The sequence below is a fragment of the Propithecus coquereli genome, unplaced genomic scaffold (assembly GCF_000956105.1).
Source record: "Propithecus coquereli isolate 6110/MARCELLA unplaced genomic scaffold, Pcoq_1.0 Scaffold128, whole genome shotgun sequence".
NCBI lineage: Eukaryota > Metazoa > Chordata > Mammalia > Primates > Indriidae > Propithecus > Propithecus coquereli.
In genome coordinates, this window is record NW_012136969.1 from 3,496,590 (window position 1) to 3,517,543 (window position 20,954).

At 42.4% G+C, this 20,954-nt stretch overlaps 1 protein-coding gene across 1 annotated transcript in view; it reads left to right on the forward strand.

Moving 5' to 3' along the window:
• The first annotated feature begins 876 nt into the window (after window positions 1–876).
• LOC105805412 (lipid phosphate phosphatase-related protein type 1) overlaps window positions 877–20,954 on the forward strand; it is a 347,088-nt gene continuing 327,010 nt past the window's right edge. Inside the window, exon 1 of the mRNA XM_012638306.1 lies at window positions 877–1,232. The gene's annotated coding sequence lies outside the window, so the exon portion shown is untranslated. The remainder of the gene's footprint in view (window positions 1,233–20,954) is intronic.

A 20,954-nucleotide genomic window follows, 5' to 3' on the forward strand; every position in this document is an offset into this window, starting at 1 on the left:
CATCTCCTCTGGCCTCAGGTTACTGTGCCATTGCAGGCTCAGGTTCTCTTACTGGACTCTCTTCCAGTTGACAGTTCTTCCACTTTACCAAGTAGCCAGAAGCCTCACTTACAAAGACCTAGAATTGCTTTGACGTTCCAGGCAAGGGGGACAATGGATCCATTGTTCTTTTTTGCCTTCTCGAATAGGGCAAATGTCTCTTCCATCTAACCCTGTCACCAAAGGAGGCTGAGTTTGGAGTCCTCACCTTCCTTCCATTCCCCTCTTGTTCTTTGGAAGTGGTTAATTGTATGCCCCTCCTCACCCACGCCCCATTAAAGCTGTTTTGGGACCCGAGTGGACGCTGCCTTTTTCTGCTCTTCACAGAGTAGAAGTTGGGAGGAGACGAAAGAAGCACAAATTAGGAAACCCATTTTAGTTCAGGGGCGACTTGCAGCTTGTGGTTCTTCCTGGACCTCTGGGGAGACTCACGAGGGTTGCCCGCAGGGCAGAGGGCAAGAGAGTGGCCCGCAGGAAGCCTGGCGCAAGCACTAAAAATAGAGGAGGACAGCCCGGCGTTACCCAGGGATCCAGGCAGAAACGGTCTCCTAGGGTGGGTGGGGATCCCGCCACCGGCTCCCAGTGCTGCAGGCGCCACGGAGTCCCCGCGCAGGGCACACCTTTGCTGCGGGGTTTCCCCTCTGCCTCGTGGGAACCCCGCGGAGCCTCAACAGCTCTGGTGGGCTCGGTCTTGATCTCGTCTCCCCCAGCTCGCTCTCTTCGCTCTGCCTCGGCTCGGGAGCAAACACTCAGTGTCCCTCTCTGAGCATGCGCAGCCCCGCGCCCTCCCCGCCTCTCTGGCCCCCACCCGGCCAGCCTTTCGCTCCTTTCCTTTCATTAAACAAACAGGAGATCCTGAAACCTGGACCCTGTGCAAGCAGCAGCGCCAGGAGGCGGAGGAGGCAGGACGCGGGATGGGCGCCGAGCGGAATCTGTGATCCCGCGCACCTCCGCCCCACGGGCGCGCGCACACACTAACCCTCTCTGTCACACACACACACACTCTCGCGTACACACTCGCACAAACACACACTCGTACACGCCCGCGCCGCGCGCTCGCCGGCTCGCTCTCCCACGCAGCCGGAATGCAGCAGCGCCCAGGGAGCGTGTCGCCAGCCGCTGCCTGAATGCACCTCGCTCCCGGGAGCTGGACGGCCCAGTAGGGCGCACGGGCGGACGCTCCGCTGCCGGAGGTGAGTGCGGCGTCCGCAGCCGCGGGCCGCTCCGGGACGTCGCTGCGCCGCGGCAGCTGGGGACAGGTTCCCGGCGCGACGCGGCGGCGCAGGTGGCCCAAGCTTGGCTTGTGGGTTTCGAGGTGCAGATGAAGGCGGCGCCGGGGCTGTGCATAGAGAGGGGGATGGACCTAGGGAGGGTCGCCTCCTGCGAGGTGTCAGATCGACCCAGTAGAAAGCTCCCCCCTCCCTGCTCGTAAACTTTCCTCCGGTGTCATTTGGGAAACGTGGAGACAAAGGGGGCGTGGAGGCTCCCTCTGTCCCGTTGCACCGTCCTGACTGCATTCCGGGCTGCGACGCGAGCCGGCGCCCGTGGGTGGGCGTGCAGGCGGGGGCGCCCTGCAGGTAGCTGATGCCAAGTCCTCCCACCCGGGCGGGGGTTGGGATTTCTCACCCCCAGCTGTAAGCATTGACACTGATTTTCCCTCAGGCGTGGGTACCTGCCATCCTTCCCTTTCACCCCCACCTGCGCCCCATGCGCCTAGTAGTGAGTGTGTGTGTGTGTGTGTTTGTGTAGGGGGGGTGTCACCTGGAAAATTGGAGGGGCAGCCTTTCTCATTCAGCGTCAGTGCCAAAGGCGCCGGGGTGAGGCTCGGGTCAGTGCAGAGATGAATGATGAGTTACTGAAAGGCTTGTCATAATCACCTCCTAGAAACGCTGGGCGCCAGGATCTCTCCTCCCAGGGGAAGGTGCTGTCTTCATGCACAGCACCGCGGCAGCTCTGGGAGCTGGATAGGGGCTGCAGTGGTGGCAGCGGCAGGGGCAAGCAGGGACTTTATTTTTGCCTTGGGGTTTTATGACACACACACACACACACGTGTGGAATATGTGGAGGACTCTAGGATATTATTTTTCTTTGTGGAGATACCGTTTTTCTTTTCAACCTCTTTCGTGGGAGAGATTCTCTACCGTCTGGTATCTAGCTGGTGGACGGGCACCGTTCATAATATATCTTTGGCCCAAGGGAAAAGGTTCCGAGAAAAGGATTCCCCCAAACGCTAGCCCCATTGGGAGGGGATCTCAGAGTGCAGAGCGCCTGCTGCACCTGGGAAAAGCCTCAAATCTAATGGCCCTTTGGAACAGCTGAGACTGGGTCAGCGTGCGAGGAGTCCAGGACTGGGACAAAGGGAAGTGGAAGAGGGACAGATAATGGTCATCTAGGAGAGGTGTGACTAGAGGCCAGTTAAGACAGGAGGAGATTGGAGGGGAGGTACTCTACAGCCTTCCCTGAATCCATGTGTGTCTTCTCCTGTTTGTATGGTTAGCAGCTCCTGTTCACCGGGTGGGACTCTAGCTTGGAGATGTCTGGAATGCCCCACATCTGGAGTATAAAAGTCTCGATTCTTCCTGGTATAACCTTTAGCACAATCACAAATTAGTTCTTTAGGTCTAGAAAGTGTGAAAGTTTCTCCATCTTGATATGTTGTTTGTACCTGGAAGGTGGGATGGGTGGACAGGTATATTTTTGGCTCTTCTGTGCCTGGGGAACCTTGGATTTCTAAGAGAAATGTGTGGGGAAGCTGGGACCAAGCCGATGCTGGTGGAAGTAAACACTGGAAGTTCAGACGCAGCACTGATGACTACCCGTCATCAGAGGAGCTCTCTTCACTTTGAGATGACAGGTGGGGATCGCCTCTGTGCTGCTCCTTGCAATGGGGACCTTTTGTGTTTTTAACATTTGGTGACTTCATTCAAGTGGGAGAAAGCATGATATACATGAGATTAATTGGGAAAGTTCATAGATGAAAGACACCTTGACTCCTAAGTCAGTGTAAAAAAAGGTAAAGATGTTTTTGAGAAAGAAAAGAAAGGGAAAAGGGGGAATGGGGAAGGGGACAGTGATCATTGAAACAGCTTGGATTTTATGATTTTTAAGGGTATTCCGTAAGATAGAAATCTGAAAGTTTTATCTTTATTTTTCAAATAACTAGTGGAGTAAAGACCTTTCCAGAAGTATTTTCAAGTTAAAATTGGCATAGAGGGGGTTTAAATATAATTATAAGCATATGTCCTTTTTATTTCATGGTGAACATTCTCATCATTTTCTTTGCAAATCTTGGCAAGAAAATATCGAGATTAATTTTTCTTTTTATTAGAGTTCTTTATTGGTTCTGTTACAATATATTTTTATCTGCAAGATCAATTTATTTTGATTACTTTCGGATTCTATTTACAAGTACTTATTGACCACCTATTCTGTATTTAGTATTGGAGGTCATATAGAAATGTATAATGTAGTTCTGGCCCGCAAAGTGTTTACGATCTAGTCGTTCATACAAGGCTAATACACATTAAGTAGTCAGAAAGGAGGATAGCTTTGTACCATGTTGTAGAACATAGTACAGAGCTAGCTGTATATATATATTGAGATATATGTTAATATATATCTGTACTTACATTGTACTATGAGCTCCTAAACATGTATACTATGTACTCCATCCCTCCTTCTGGATTTTCTCGACACTCAGAAAACATGCATGAGCACTTATGTGCTGGAGCCTGGTGCTCATTGTCCCCCTAGCCCTGCTGCCTCCTTCCACGCAAAATAAAGAAGTAAAAAAATGGTCCCAGTCCTCAAGGAGAAAATAGGTATTTAACTATGACACAATCTGATTAACTGTTATAACTGTAGGGTAAACCAAGTGCCAATAGCATAGACACGTAAGTGATTTTTTTTCTTCCTCTGGTGTGTTTGAGCAGGTAAACTCTGAGTTATTCTTGAAAAATAAATAGTCTTTTACCAAGTAGGGGAGGATAGAAACAGCATTCCAGGCAGAGGAAACATTTGAGAATGCCTGAAAAATTAGGGTTATTGTAAGCCATCCCATGGGGTTAGGGCCACAGAAGGTGAACAGCACCTCGCAGCACTAATTAATAACTAATGCCATAGAGTGAGTGTTTTGAGAGAGAGACACAAAGGGAGGTCATCCAACTCAAGAAGGGTTAAGAAGATCAAGAAAGTTTTTTAGGTAGGTTGACATAAACTGAGTATCGAACGCTAACAAGGAGAAGAGGAGGGCTTCGGGGTGGGAAAAAACCTCTGTGAGGACTGGAAGTAGTTCTGTTCGGCTGTAGTGAGAGACGTGGGTTCTTAACTCTGCAGAGTGGCACGACATCAAGCCAGAGAAATAAGCAGGCACCAAGTGTGAATGGACTATCCCAAGCAAGGGAGCTTGGATTTTATGCAGAAGGCTGGGAAATTGTACCACATGATCAGATTCGCATTAGAGAATGATGACTGTGACCACAGTGAGGAGGACGAAACTGGAGGCAGGGAGCTTATTGTGGAAATATAGGTGTGAAATGATGAGGGTGGTGGCCATAGGGGTGGACAGGAGGAGATATATCTGAAAGACAAATGAGGAAAGTAAAGTCTGCTAATTCAAGAAGGGCCTCCTCTGTGTGTTTCCCTATCACCCTCTTCTTCCCCACTATTCACTTGTGTAGCTCTTTGCTACATTGTGATAACAAGGCATTCACAGCTGCATCACCAGCATTCAGCACAGGCCTGGTACAATGTAGGGACTCAATAAATATTTGTTGAATGAATAATTAAATAAATGAATGAGGAATCCAGTCATGACTTCCATTTCTCCAAGGTGATCAACTGATCAGAGGTCAGTGACAAAATGTTCCAGGGAGGCCACAGATCAAATGAGAACACATTTTCTCAGCCACCTCTATGAAGAAGAACTGTACTCGGAAGTGCCCCTAGGAAATAGCATTGTGACATCATATTTTTTTTATTTAAAAAATTACATCATCACTGCATCTTGGAAGCAACGTCACTTAGCATAGTTCATGATATACAGTAGGCTGGCAGTACATGTGAATCCTTTTTCCTTCCCCTTTGCTTGTCAGAATTTGCTGATTTCATGTACTTTGCAAAAACTTTAAAAATAATTTGGATCAAGGAGTTCTTAAGCCACATGATCTCATTTAAAGAGCTCATAATGCCAGGTGTGGTGGTTCATGCCTATAATCCCAGGATTATGGGAAGCTGAGGTGGGAGGATCATTTCAGGCCAGGAGTTTGAGACCAGCCTGTGCAACATAGTGAGAACCTGTCTCTACAAAAAAACTTAAAAATTAGCCTGGCATGGTGGTGTATGCCTATAGTCCTAGCTACTTGGGAGGCTGAGTGGGGAGAATTGCTTGAGCCCCGGAGTTAGAGGTTGTGGTGAGCTATGATCATGTCACTGCCTTCCAGCCTGGGCAACAGAGTGAGACCCCATCTCTAAAATAATAAATACAAAGAGCTCATAGCATGTCGGCATCCTGGGGTGATGGCCAGACCACCCATGTTCCAACCACTAATGGTGCAGCCCTAGGAACTAGATTCCTTACTTAACCAAGGCCAAACACGTTGAGTTCCAATCCAAAAATCCCAATAAGAGATATCAGAATGGAGAAAAGCATAGTCAGAATTTGGTTTCAAATTGACTACAGGGGGTGAAGCAAAACACTTTGGTTTGACCATTGGTAGCTGGGTGAATGGTAGCCAAGAAATGGGGAGGGAGGTTAACTTAGGAGGGTGAAAGGTTCAATGGTGTTCTACAGAAATAGATTTTGGGGATTCACTGGAACATCCTGGAAAGCACTAGTACAGATCCCAGCATATAGTGATTTCACTATAAATGCCAACTATTGTTTTTACTATGAGAGAGGATGGGAAGAACAGGAGACCATAGAGCCAAAGACTAAATTTCAGCATTTAGCAAAAATTAGGGATTAAGGAAAGAAACAAGCACCAGTAAAGAGCATAGGAAGGGAATACTTAGACAAGGTGGGAAAGAACTGGCATGAAGGTAAAAGCCTTAGGGAATCATGAGAAAGGGTGGTCAGACTTGCTAGAAGCAATCCTAACCAAGGTCAAAGCAATCCTAACCAAGGTCGGCCTTGTGTAAGTGCATATGTGTAGAATCTCCTTTAATCCCCACAACACCCAAGGTTCCTTTTCCCACTTTACTGCTGAGGCAGAGAGGTTCCAATAGTTTGTCCCTAGTTACCAGGCTGGTAAGGGTCAGAGTCAGGTCTCAAAGCCCATTTTTGTAATCGTACAAGCTGTCTCCTTCATCAGATGTGTAAATTACCAGGCTGATTTTAAGTGAGGAGACGTTGAGAAGATTGAAAGTAGAAGAACTGAAAAAGACAATGAAAAGGAGCCTTCTGGTAACCATTAGAAAAGCAATCTTCGTGCAGCAGTGTGCTCAAAAACCATATTTCAGAGAGTCCAGCGGGGAATAAGAGGTAAAAAAAAAAAAAAAAAATCAAAGCAATGTGTACCTATCAGTCATTTATGAAGTCTGGCAGGGAAAAGAGTTATAGGGCCATAGGGGGAAGGTACAGTGAGCTGAAAGTGCAGTTTTTATCAAGGGGGAGCAGTTGGAAAGTGCTAGTGTCTAAGGAAAACAAAAGGTGTGGGAAAGGGGAGCAGGAGCAGAGAGATAGGAGGAAGTGTACCTCTTCCTGAGAGCATGGAAAGATGGATTTGAGGACAGATACTGAAGATGCTCTTCTCCCCACAACTAAATGACTGAGGTGCTTTCTGCAGCCCAGAGAATTCAGATCCTTGAGTGTCCTGGAAACTGACAGAGCCTCTGAGTCCTGCCCCCATTGGTGCCACTTGGGCATGCAGGCTGGTGAGCCTTCCTTGTTTATGTAGCACAGTGGTTGAGAGCACAGACTCTAGAGTTAGACAGGCTTTTAACCTGAATTAATTCAGAATCCTGAATTAATTGAATTCTTAATTCTGGCTCTGCCACTTATCAGCTGTGAGACTTTGGGTACACAGTTTACTTCTCTGTGCTTCCAATTCTGCTCTTCAGACAGAGATGGTAGTAGAACCTGTTGCATAAGATTGTGAAAATTAGATGAGTACTTGTAAAGCTTGACACAGAATAAGTGCTCAATAAATGGCAGGTATCTTGTGTGACAACAGCGAGGTTAAAACCATAAAGCTTTGACTTTATGCTTAGGACTCTAGAGATGGTGTGCTTAAGTGTTCATTTAAAAAATTGTTTTTGGTTGGCTATAAATAGCAGTCTCCCTGTCTTCCTAAGTGCAGAAATTAAATCAGCAGACACAAATATGGCAGGAGCAGACCAGCCTGGCTGTCATAAGCCTAGGTGGAGTAGACATGTGCTGGGGGTGTCTGCCAATAACGTTTGCTTAGTTGCTTACTTTTCGCACCTGTCTGGAGAAGATGAGAGTTTGCTTGCTGGTCCTTGCATTCTTCAGGCTCACAGGCATCACATGACAGGGACTTAGCTGTTTACCAAATTGTTTTCAGGGATATAACTACATGTATTAATTACAGCACCTCTTGGTACTGAGGGATATAAACTCTAACTATCTCAGATATGAGGTTTACAACATTCCTTAGGAAATTAAATGCCTCTCTTTTCATGGAAAAGTTTGTTGTGTGTTCTAAACTATAATAGAATCCCAGTGGATGTGGAAGCCCCGTCACCTCGCTAGTTGGCAGCAGTGCAAAGACTGGAACCCAGATCTGACCCATAACTCAGTGTTCTTTGCTTTGCACTCGGGCAAATACTTTTACTACTATGCTGTAATCAAACACTGCTTTTGTTTCTTTTTTGGTCCCATCCATCCTATTAATGTTTTAGCCCTACTAAACTTCTTACAGTTACTCCAATGAGATGTTTCTTTTTACCTTTAGGTCTTTGGCCACATTGTTCCCTCCTTCTGGAATTCCATCCTTGCCTCTCCCTAACTAACTCCTTTGGGTATTTAGGCAAAAGTTACTTTCTAGGGAAGGTCGACCTCTAACACTAAGATTGGCTTCCCTTTCTCTGTCTTCCAGTAGTCCCCAATTTTTTATGTTCAGTGCCTAATGTAGCGCTTGGCACATAGTAAATGCTCAGTAAACGTTTTTGATTGAATGAATCAATCGTACCCTTTTGAGTCATTGATGGTGCCCCAAATAATGCAGCTTTGTGTTATAGAAAATCATAGAATTTTCACCTTTAAAGGTTCATTGGAAGTTATCTAATCAGATTTTCAAGGGAAATGAGATGAGGGATCCAAGAACTAAAGAAGTGCAGAGACTTGCCTGAGGACACTACTTACTGTAGCTGGGTAGTATCAGATCTGAGACCAGAACTCTCCCCTCCCGATTTCAGACCCAGACTCTACCCAGGGTGAGGACCAGGTTTGTGCAAGTACAGGGTTGGTTCCTGTCTTTATTTAAAATTTTGTTATTTTTGCTCATTACAGAATCTTTGCATTATGATTTTTTAAAATATTGCATTAAAAATGTTATTTATGTTGATTACTGAGTGTTTTGGCACCCCTTGCATTTTGTGCCTGATGCAAGTGCCTCACTGGCCTGACCCTGGTCTCAGCACAGGATGCTTCCTGGCCTTCCAGCGCTGGCTCGAGAATGCAGTAACACTGTGTATGGCAAGGGCCTCATTGAACATAGTGAAGGAAACACCTTTCAGCATGGCAGTATGAGCTGCAAGTAAATATTTCAGGGCAAACATATTCACATTGTAAAAATGAGGCCAAAAGGATAAAAATAAAAGCTGAATAAAAGCTCTATCTACTTATCATCTATTATATTTATCTCTTTGTCTCACAGCTGGAGAAAAATGTAGAGATCATCTAGACTAACCCCTTCATTTATAAATTTACATGTAGTTTCTCTACTACCATAGTTTTTAGTTCTGTCAAGACCCAAGATAGAAAAGAGAAGAAAATTATTCCACGCGTCAACTTGGCTGGTCTTGGCACTGCTGGCCTGTTTTGAAGATTTGAGGTCAGAAGGGAGAATGACAGAAGTTGGCTATTGCTGCCAAAAAACTAAAAAATAGGAAAGTAGGGAAAAGGAACATGAATGGAAAGGAGAAAAAGAGATTAAGGAAGGTAATTTTGAGTGGGTGTCTCGTATGTACTCTACAAGGTACTACTATAGACTATAGTAGGGGCTTTACATATATTATCTCATTAGTTTCTGCAACACACTGGAAAATAGGTAGTGATATCCCCATTTGACAGCTGAGCCAAGCAAGTGTCAGAAAGTTGGATTAGCTTACCCAAGTTCTGAAAGCTAGAGCTGGACTCAAACCCAGATCCAAAGGCTGTGCTCACCCTGCTTAATCCTTTTGGCTCTTGAAGCCTTAGAGTTTCAGACCACCCCATAAACTTCTCGCCACCCATAACCCCTTAGGTGACAGGCTTCAGCAACTTGTCAGCGTTGACTGGATGGGAAGTGAACAGTCAGCTCCACGTCCTGCCGTTATTTCCTCCTTATCTGGTACATTTATCTTTTTCCATTCATCAGCAACAACAGAGAAAAGAGATGCATACATGTGGGAGATAAATACATCTCTCTGCGTGAATCTCATAAATTTTTACATGACACGAAAGCCCTTATTTTATATTGTCTCAGTTATGTTAGAAAGGGCTTTTTCTTTGGGTATGATGGCATCAAGCATTCTAGAAATGCTCAGAGCCACAGAAGAAAAGGTGGTCATATTTACTGGAGCAAATCTGTCACAATGAAGGGGAATGTATTTGCGCGGCTGACCATCAAGGGTTTCTGGGGTGCTCTTTTTATTGAGGTTTCTGATGAGTAGTGTGGAACAGTGACCTGCCCCCCGCCAACATTTGAATTCAATGAAATATATAATTAAGTGGAATCAGATACAATTAACAAGAATAATATCTGGGTGAGAGGACTGCTGTTCAGCTCAGCAGCTCTGAAAGCCGGGCTGGCTTTATCATCATTCCCGTCTGCCAGCCTGTGCTCCAGGCAAACCCACACGCTCAAATGCTCTAATAATCAGCCCACAGCCTTCTCTCCTGGGGGTCATAGGAACTAAAAAAAAAAAGGAAGACCTTTTCATTCACACTTGTATTAACTGGAAAAAACATTATCTCTCTTATGTTTCTTTTTCTGCAGTGTAAAAGCAAGGTAATATCTCCAGGTTTGAGAAAATCTTTCGAGTTTAGTTTTTTACAGTTCCTGGCCAGGCTAGTTTGGAACAATTAAAGTATTTTAGCAATTAAGAAATGAATTAAAACAATTATATATACGTACTATAATGGTATACAAAACGCTTATATAATGAAGTGCCTGGCGTAGAAAGTAAATATCACTCACATTTCTGCCCCAAATTCTTTCCCAGGAAACCACTGTCAATTGTTTGGTGTATGTTCTTCCAATTTTTTTTGTGCACTAACATTTACATATTTTTTTAAAGGTGGAATCATACCTTACATTTTATTCTGCCATTGACTTTTAGCTACAATTTCAAATGGAACCAATTTCCTTTGATTAATAAACATTTGGTAAATGTTACTGTGTATAAGAATGATGAATTCTGCTTTCCATCTTAAAGCTGATATATCTTAGGGTCCTTTGGCCATCTGTTCTCATATATATTTTTTAGATACAGTCATAAATAAATATTTTCTGGGCTCCTTCTAGTAGCTACCTACTTATAACATGTACTTTTTGAAGAGTTCATATTCTAGCAAGAGATAACATAAAGAGGAAACTTAATTTGAACTTGATGAATGGTAAAAGCTATAAATTATCCTTGATTCAAAGAATTGCTGGAAGGGATAGTCTGTTCCAATCATCTTATTTTTCCAGATGAGAAAGTTGAAGTCCATTGAGGTTGACTTGTTCAGGGTCCCACAACTGGTGGCTGGAGAGGCTGGAAAGACAGGCTGGTTTCCAGCCTGTTAAGCCAGTGTTGATTCCATTACACCTGCCTGCAAAACAGCTCCTACACAGGAATAGGATTCTAGGGAATTCAAAAACACTAGTTTGAGCAATAAATTCCCAGCAAAATGAAACTCATGCTGTATGTAAATGCTGTTGCCCACAAGCTACTGCAGATTGCCTCCCCATCTTCCTACCCCTTCCTGCCCACCTAAGCCCTAACTGCACTCTATCTTCTCCTCCATGGCCTGATGTTCTCCCATTGGAAGAACACTTTGAAGTTGGGCAAAAATCAATTGTAATGTTGTGATGAGATGGTGTCCGTGTTACCTAGGGAGGGTGTTCTTCTATAAACATATTGGCAGAAATTTTTCAATTTAGCTTTTTGTCATCTTGAACCTTAAGGAATGAATGCTACAACAAATGCATTTTATCTGCCAGCTTAAGTCATGAACTCTTTCTTATACTAACTGATGATTTTTCTCTATGATGGAAGCATAAGGAAAACTCCAATTCTTAAATACTCTGATTATCTTTCCCTGCTCTGGAAGCAGGATCATGAGGTGAGCGAAGAGCTTGGACTATGGGGTCAGATGGAGCTGAGTTCGAACCCCAGCTCTGCCATTCACTAGCCTTGTGATGTTGGGACCAATCCCTCAGTCTTGCTAACTCTCAGATATCTCATCTGTAGGATGGAGATATGAAAGTACCCCTCCACCTACAGAGATTTTATAAGGAACAAATAAATTACTTGCCTTGACATAGAGTCTATAACATAATAAGGACTAAGGAAATTGTAGCTATTATTATCATTCATTATTTATCATATGCATATGACATATAGCTGATATAGCCCTCAGAACCACTTGGATATGAAGCTTGAGTTGTCACACTTTTCTCCATTACACTGTAACCTCCTTTTTTTATTTAAAAAAAATCAAGACAAACAAACAAGTTGAAAATATGATTCCTTAAGCTGGTAACCCCAAAACTTTGTCAGGTCTTTGTCTGAATACCACCTTTAGTCACTACTGACCCACGAACCACGGAATTCAGAAGCATGGCAAGAGGTGAGAAAATGAAGCAATTTGATAAACACATCAAAACTCCACTTTAAAAATTAAATCTCAGCCCTCTTTCTCTGTATCATTCTACTTTCATGGAAATTCTTGGGAATTGATGATAATGTGTGCTTTCTCAAGCATGAAGACAACATTATGACTATTGGTTAAATGCATATTTTAAGTCTCATTTTCCTTAGTTGTACTGGTAGGTTACCTGGACATAGACACATATAAATGCTTGCACAGAATCATAGAACTGAGGTGTGAGCAATATGAATCCCAGCCACCCACGCAGTGCTGGGTTATCTCCTTTCACACCCCATAACAAGAAGATGTCCAGCATCTGCTTTTTGGCTCCAGGGCTCCACTCCTTCCCCCTGTTTATGACCCAATGTGTGTACCCCAGATAGACACTGATCGGGTCTGAGCTGTGCTTGGCCAGGATCCAGGCAGCTAGAGCAGAGACGGTAACCTTGATGTTTATCAAGCACCCCAAAGAATACTTTCACCACAGTGTCTTTGTACTTGCTGTTCACTCAGTCTGGGATGCCTGCTCTGCAGAAATCTGCATGTCTCCCTTTCCCACCACGTCATCCCTCTGCTCAAGTGTCATCAGACAGGCCTTCTGTGATAATTCTGCCTAAAACACCCCAACCATTATTCTTTAACTCTTTACTCTGATTTATGTTTTTCAGTAGTACTGATAAACACCTTATTTTTCATATGTATGTTTACATATTTGTGACCTGCTTCTTCCTACTAAAATGGAAGCATCACAAGATGAGGGATTCTGTATATTTTGTCCATTATTACATCTCAAAGACCTAGAATAGTGCCTATCACATTCTATAAATTTAATTAAAATTTATTGAATACATGAACTGGAGGGAAAAATAATTAGCGTTTTGAGAGTGCATCCAAGAAGCCAGTAGCAATCACTAGATCTGAAAGGCAGGAGAGCAAGAGAACATCTCAAGATATAAGATAGCTCCAGAGACCCAGAACAAGGCAGATCTACACATTCATGGTGGATAATGGGGGCCCAGGCTGGGGCTTGGTCCTAGAGGATTCCTCTGAATGAGGCAGAGGCATTTCAGCCGCAACCACTGGCTATCGGGCACATGGGACTCTGGTAGTTTGGGCACATGCCAGGGAGCCTACTTATGCATAAGAGTCCATTTCACTGGGACCTTGAAACATTAAAACATTCTTCTAACTTGAGCAGAATTCTGCCTTGCTCTGTCTATGTGGGGGAAGATGGCCAGGTTAAGGGGTACAGTTCATGTGGAAGAAGATGCAGTTAAGTGATACCCATAGAAATAAAACCCTATCTTATATAAAGATTCATTTGCATAGTGCTTTAATAAAATATACAAATTGGACCCAGATTAAGGAATCAGGGTAAGAAAATGCCTGTGGAAAACTAAAAACACTTAGCACATATACCTTCTTATCTCTATATATGATCCATTATTAAGGAAATGTAAATTTGTATAGGAAATCTAGCTCTCTTGAGATCTCTGAATATGAGTTCACCTCTGGTTAGTAGGTTTGGTTCTGGGTGCAATGCTGACAGGTGTTCAGCATAGTTTGTTGTCGTCTGTGTGATCTGGGGTATGGCAGCCCTGTGAAGCAGTTTTGTGGAGGAATTTGGGGCTATGCGAAAGCTGTAGACTATCCAAAATTGTGCCCAGAGTTTCTCTTGGGGAAGCCATATAAGGTGTGACAGTGTTGCCTGGAAACAAGCTTTGGAGAACAATTATTGGATGTTTTATGGTTTTCTTGTTCTGAGCAGAAGTTTTCATACACTTAAATACCAGCTACATGGAAGAAATTTGCCAAACTGATTAAAAGGAAATGTAAACTTCTTGCAGAGTTTAACCATATTAAAAGAGAATATGATGACTTGCACCCTTAAAATGTGTCCCCTTTCATAAAAGTCTCCAGGAAAACAAGTCTGTAAGCAAATGGTGAAAAGCTAAACTCTATACCTCTAGAGAAAATAGAATTTATAGAAGAACTGAGAGAAGAGACATTTAATCAGTCAGAACTGGGTGAATGAATTGACTGACATTACAAGAAGGTTAAAGTCACTTGAGAATAAATCAGAATTTATGAGATAATTAATAGCTTTTCCAAGTAGGGCATATGGAGGAGAGAATCCCACATATGGTCTTTCACCGAAGGATGAGCCTTCGTCCAAGAGTTATCTTTCTCCTCTTCTTACCAGACTCTCACCTTAGCTGCAAGTCTTTGTTCCTCTACCTTTCCTTGAATTCAGGATTCTTTGTTGTGGATCCAAGAAGGCAGTTTAGGAGACTCGGGCCTCTTTTTCCTCTGGTTCCTTCAGAAAGAATGTATGGATCACACCAAGAATACTTTCTATCTAGGAATTTTTCTGATCTACCACATCCTTCTGTAGCAAAGAGAGTATCTACCCACTAAGATTTTTGTCTCATTTTTCTCCTCCAGGTGCTAGCTTCCCCACTCCCCTCATCCTGAAAATAATGATGAGTTACCTTCAAGATAGATTCAGCTTTCAAATAAACCTGCTCCTGAACATCCAGAACCACAGCAAGAAGCTTGAGAACCTTTTATTTCTCTTCAAAAGTAATTCTGAATTATTTCTTGGTTTGAGTTTAGGAAACTGCTATAACTTAGGTGATGACACTGTTGACCAAAAGAAAGTTCCATTATCATAGGAGATGAAACACAAACTTCACCTTATCGATCACCCTGTATGGACTTCACACAGGATAATGTCTCCTCTGACATTTCGTCCATCTTCTGCCCCTTTTCTCCAGAGCTGCTTTTCCCTTGCATTTGTCTTTTTCTATTTTCTTGCCCATTTCAGACAGCCTTTGCTGTGGACCCCTAATGCAAAACCTGCCCATGATCCTCCAGGTAACTTTGCAGTTCATACGCGTCCCCCCGAAAGAGAATATAGAGATCATTTAGAAATAGTGGAATGTATTGTAAAGAGTGTGACATTTCAGTCAAAAGATCTGAGTCTGAGCCTTGTCTGTGTGGCTTACTCACTGTGTAGCTGAGAATTGTCTTAACTCCTCTGAGATTTAATTGCTTCATTTTTAAAATGAAGACAAGGGTGACTCAAAAACGATTGTTTTGAGGTAATGTATTGGAGGGTGAATTCTAAAATTCTTCACAAGTACTTGTTATTAAAACATTACTCCGTCAGCCCCATTGTTTTACAGAAAATGAAAGGGGGATGAAGTTACTCTTCCAGGAATGTGGAGCTCAAATTTTTGTTGTTCATTTGTCAATTGAAAACCAAAGTGTGTAGTCTGAAGCAGATGGAAATGCATGTGCTGGCTGAGGATAGAAATCACCTTAGGTTCAGATGTGTTTCTCTTTGATATAACTAGGAAGTGTTCTATGGTAAATATAGTACATGCTTGGCATTCATACAGGGAATCACTTTACCTAATTTGCCCAGAATTACTTACCTAAGCCTATTAAGTTTTATGCTTACTATCTTCCCTTTTTAATATGAAGAGTGTCTGAGATTACCCAGAGAAGTGGAGAAGGTTCTCAGCTTTTATTTTAAAACTGTAGGTGGGTGGAGAGGGGTGCTGCCTGCAGAAAAAGGAAAATGGAAAGGGTCTAGGGAGCAGAGGTCTGAACTGATCCAGAAGGAATCAGCTATTTCAAATTTACCTAAAATAGAAGCACCAAGGCCTTGCCAGACATAGCCATGTGGTTTGAAAGTATCAAACTCAATTCTAAAGGAAGGGTCCCAATGCCCTCTACCTCTGTAAGGTTGGAGCAAACTATTTTGACCAAAATCACCAAGAAAATTCAACTGGATGAATAATCCAGATTGAATCTGAACAGGCTGATCGAGATCTTGACAGTTAGGCAGTAGTTGAAACTGGACACATTCCTATTCTTTGATTTATTAGACATATTTAAGTATGCAGTAAATCTTTGGTGAATACATGGAAGTGTAATGAGTCAGCAAATGGAAGTGAATGAGTAAGTGAACCAAAAGAGCAATGAATGAATAGAATGACTCTGCGCTTCAGAGAGTTGGAAGCTAGATGCCTAACTGGCAATAGGTAGAGAGAGAATGAGCCAAAAATGCCCTGGATTACAGATTTCAAATGATCATTCTAAAGAAGCATATTTTAGCAAGATAGGGTCAGATAAGAGGCTCGCTCCAAAGCTGAGTAAGCCGTAAGTGATGATGCCGCCTGATACCTGAAGTTCATAATATCCTGTACTGCCCAATGGGAAGAACCTGGGCTCTGGAATCCAACAGATGATTTTCAGTTCTGATTTACTTGCTTTGATGAGCTAATAGGATAAATAACCTCTCTGACTTTCAATTTCTTCCTCTAAAAATGGGCTCACAACACCTACCTCATATGATTGTTTCAAGGAGTATCTGAGCTGTCTGTAAATCTCTGGCACATTATTTATTCTCTATAAATGTCAGTTGCCTTTCCCCTTTCCTTGGTCTTGGATTTCAAAAATATCAGCAACATCCTTCAGGTACAGACATTAAAAACCAACAAAAAATTACAAGTTCTGCCAACATTACAGAAATTCCTATTAACTAACCAACATTGATTTACTCCTACAAAATGCAACATACGCTTTCTTAAGCATGTATGTGTCTGTAAGTGTACTGCATTGAGGGCCCACTGAGTGCAAACTTCACTTTATCAGTTGTTCTGTATGGACTTCACCCAGGATAATTTCTACTCTGACATTTCCCTCGGTTTTCTCCAGGTTTCTGCCCCTTTTCTCCCTTGCTTTTGTCTGTGTCTACTCTCTTGCCCATTTTAGACATTTCTTGCTGCTGACCCCTAATGTAAGACACCCACTTTCTCCCCCAGACATCTTTGCATCTTTGCATCCATACTTCCCCCACATCCCTGTTGAAGGGCACCAAATTGCCAAGTTCCATCGTTTCTTCTCCATCATCAGCCTCAATTCTTCTTTCTCTCTTTTATTCTTACAAAACCCAATAAAACCTCTTTTTATCTCCCAACATTTTCTCAACACTCAGTTCCCTTAGTTCACTCTTGCTGTTACCAATCTCACAACTCCTTGTAATTATTTTATTTTAATGCATTTATCTTGGTTATATGTCCCCTTTAGTATATGGTCTTTCAAGAGGGACTCACTGAAAATCCCCCTTCTATAGTCACATGGTCTCTCTATATAGCTCATCTTTTCTTCCTCAGCAGAATCATTTACAGTTTTTTGAGTCTTATTTTTACACCGAGACTCCCCTCCTCTCACACACATACACTTAGTCCTTTTAGCTAGTTCTAGATTTTTAGCTTAAGGGATTTTTGTTCCTTTCTTCTAGGAAGTCCCTGCAATATTCCTCCTTGGCTATCGTGAACTCTCATGTAACTGTTTTGAGGATATTTCCCACCCTTCCACGTTGCTGTGATCAGAATTAGTTACAGAGTAGTCATCTTATCTAATGACTTCATATGCCCATTGAGAAACGAGATCACAGAAAGGATGTTAAGGGTGTATCTGAGCACTGTGTCAAGCAAATTGTCTTTTAGCCAGTTAGTAGCTATTTGTCCTCTAGCTGAGCTCTGCCTCGCTGTGGTGCCTATTCTATGGATTGTGTGAGGAACACACCTTCCCTTCCTTCATCAGCCCAAGAAGTTTCCATTGTACTCTTATAATGGTATCACTTCAATTTCTCTCTCTTTTCATTTTCAGCGTCATTGTAGCTGGCACGAATCTACCCTCAGTCTGAACCATATGATTTCCTCACCATTCAATGCTCAGTACTTGTGCCTTTTAAAAGTACACGTTTATAATGCTCACGCTGTAGGTTAATTCTGTCTCCAAACACATCTGTGACTGTAGTCTGTCTTGAACAGCTGCTTCTCTTTGAGCAGCCCTTCAATTTCTTTTTCTTCTTGCCCCTTTTGATTCCTGCTATGTTTCTTTTTCTCAGGCTACTGATCATGGCTAAGATATTGCTAAGATCCTTAGAAGCTGAATCTTTAATGTTGAAGGAAGTGTTTTAGCTTAGGTGAGTCTTGTGGTTTTCAAATTACACCATACTAGCAAGTGGACCCCAGCCTAGTCTATGGATGAAGCTCCACAAAAATGTGTTGACTCACTGATTGAATCACCTGCGCCTTCATCCCATTTGCCATGCTCAGGTGCCATTTGGCCCAACTTCCTTTCTTCTTTTTCTGTGTCTTGAGAACTATGTCAGGAGAAATGTGCCAGAGAAACTAGTCCATAAATAGATCATTACTCACAGGGAGAGACGCCAAATAGCCTTGTTCTGTGTCCAAGAAAACACTGGGGCTCCTGAAAAGCAAAATGAAAAGTGACAACTGAGCTTATCATTTCATTGGGAAGACAAAAGGCATAGACATAAGACAGCAAATCCTTGATCTGGTGAGCATTTGAGATAGAATGCACCAGGCCAACCCTGAGCTAATTAAAAGCCACAGGGATCCTAGAGCCCTTGGGCCTCTCAAAAACCATGTAAACTTCTTACTGAGTCTCTTATATATTCCTACAAGGTATCAGAGAAGAATACACCACTTTAGGGTGTAAGGCAATCCAGAAAAAATGGGGCTTACAATGAGATAGTAAATCACAATAAAGCAGAGATCCTTTTCCAGGAAAAGGCTTCCTTTTCTTTAGGTACAGTATAAAGATTAATGTGATGCTGTCTCATTTCAGGGGGATTCATAGAAGCATTGATTTTATAATAGGAAGCATGCATATCTCCTAATGCATTTGCATTGAATACTCATACTTCAGTAGCCACAGATCCTCAGAGGCCAGGGAAAATCTTGACTCAGAGCCCTTGTCCAGAGGATGGCCATTCACTAGTACCTGTGGACAATGAAGCCTTAAAACATGGAAAATCACAGTAGTACATATGACAGACAATGGTTAGTAAACATACTATCAAAGAGCACTACAAAATAAGAAATAGGCAATAGTAACATAAGCAAAGTGTATGAACAAGAAACTTAGAGAAAATGCAAATAGTCAGTATATACATGTATATACATCTATACATTAAAGAGTGATGCTTCTAGTAAGAGCCTTGATTTTTTTTTTTTTTACATGAGATAGTAAGTGAAAGCAGTTCTCTTTTGAGTTTATTATGCCCAAACAACCATAACAGGAGCTTCTAGGATATTCCAGGATCTGTGATTCTGTGATCTCTAAATTGATTTGAATCTTCCTCAGTGTCTTTTTTGGAAAAAAAAATACATGCATTGAGAAAGTTTTCTGTCTACTCTGAGAGGCGAAGGGGAGTCATGGAGCGGGTTGCATTTTAAATATGAAGTCATGAGTATAAAAGAAAGAAAAGTAGTAAAAATTGTTTGTGCATTTGAGCTTTCCAAGAAGGGTTTGGGTCTAATTTTTGACATCCAGACATCTATGAGGAAGAGTTCCCAAATAAGTAGGTGTTGTGTTTTCTGCTATTTATTTTTTCCTGACAAAACCAAACATGAAGGGGCAGCATCTGGGATAGGGGCTATCGTAAGCATACGTGCGAGTATGTGGAGTAGGATAGAAGGACCCCAGGAGAGAGAGGAGGGATGATGGAGAGTACCCAGTGCATCAGGTGTCTGTGTCGGTCTCTCTAGTGGTCGTGCCAACTTGATAAAAACCAATATTTATAAGAGTCAAATTAGCCCAATTTGGTGCCTATTAATGGCAGCGCCAACTGATCCTAGACAAACTAGAACTGTTCCCACCTCGAAAACCTGAAATTATGAAACCTTTGTGTGACCACCACCTCTCAGCCTTTCATCTCACAGCCTCTGCACCTCTTTTCCCACCTCTCGACTCTAACCTGGCCTCCTTCGCCTTCTGTTTGTCAAGCGAATGTTTTGTCCAAATTCTATCGTCACTCTAGATTCACTTTGTCTCCTCCCAGGGCTTCGTGGACATTGTCCTTTCATAGTTTTCCTTTTGCCCCTGTGGCTTCTTATTTCCAGTCTACTTTTCTAGCTTATCTTACTCCATCTTCCCTTAAATGCTGATGTTGATGAGCTTCCATTCTCTGCTCTCTACCGTACTTGGTATTGTTTCTGGTTTTTGCTGCTGTCCTAGTTAAGGCTGTAATCATTTTGCCTATATTTTTTCATTCATATCCTAAGTGGTCTCTTGTCCCCATTCCCTCCAATTATTTGTAACTAATTAGTAACTTCTAATTATTTGTAACTACTACTGCCTGATGTATCAATCATTCAATCATCTATCTATCTGGAATGCATCTCTAATCATTATCACAACATTCCTCAACAGTGAGTAGTAGCTCAGCATGAAGTCTAAGCTCTTCATTCTCAATATTGTCCAAAAGCAAGCCCCAGACTCTCTTCCCCATCCTATCTCCTACTTCTCAAGCTGCATCAGACTTCTTGCCTTTCAACAAGCATGCCCTGCCTATTCCTGCTTCATGTCTCAGACCTTCTTGTCCCATGTGCACTTGTCAAAGTTTTAACAATCCTTCAGGGCTTTCAAAAATGTCCCCCCACCTTTTCAGATGCTTCTAATCAGAAATAATCATTCTCTACTTAATTTTTCATGTTATATTTCTACTTCTGCTAGTGTTCATTTCATTTTCATTCTTGCTTTATAGCTATTTTGTACATATGTTACTCTTTTCCACTTACTCTGCACCCCTCTGAAGGCAGGAAGATGTTTATTTTTTAATTTAGAGATAAAGTGTAATTCCAACATGCATTGGTGATAACCACTGTTCACGTTTTGATGTATATCCTTGCAGGCTCTCTTTATGCATACATATAGTTATCCTCATTTAAAAAAATAAAATGATATCACAGTACACATATTCTTCTATAACCTGATTTTAATATGTAATGAGAAGTCACAATTGAATGGCAGGTAAGTGAGTTATATTAGAAACAGACTGCCTGAATTC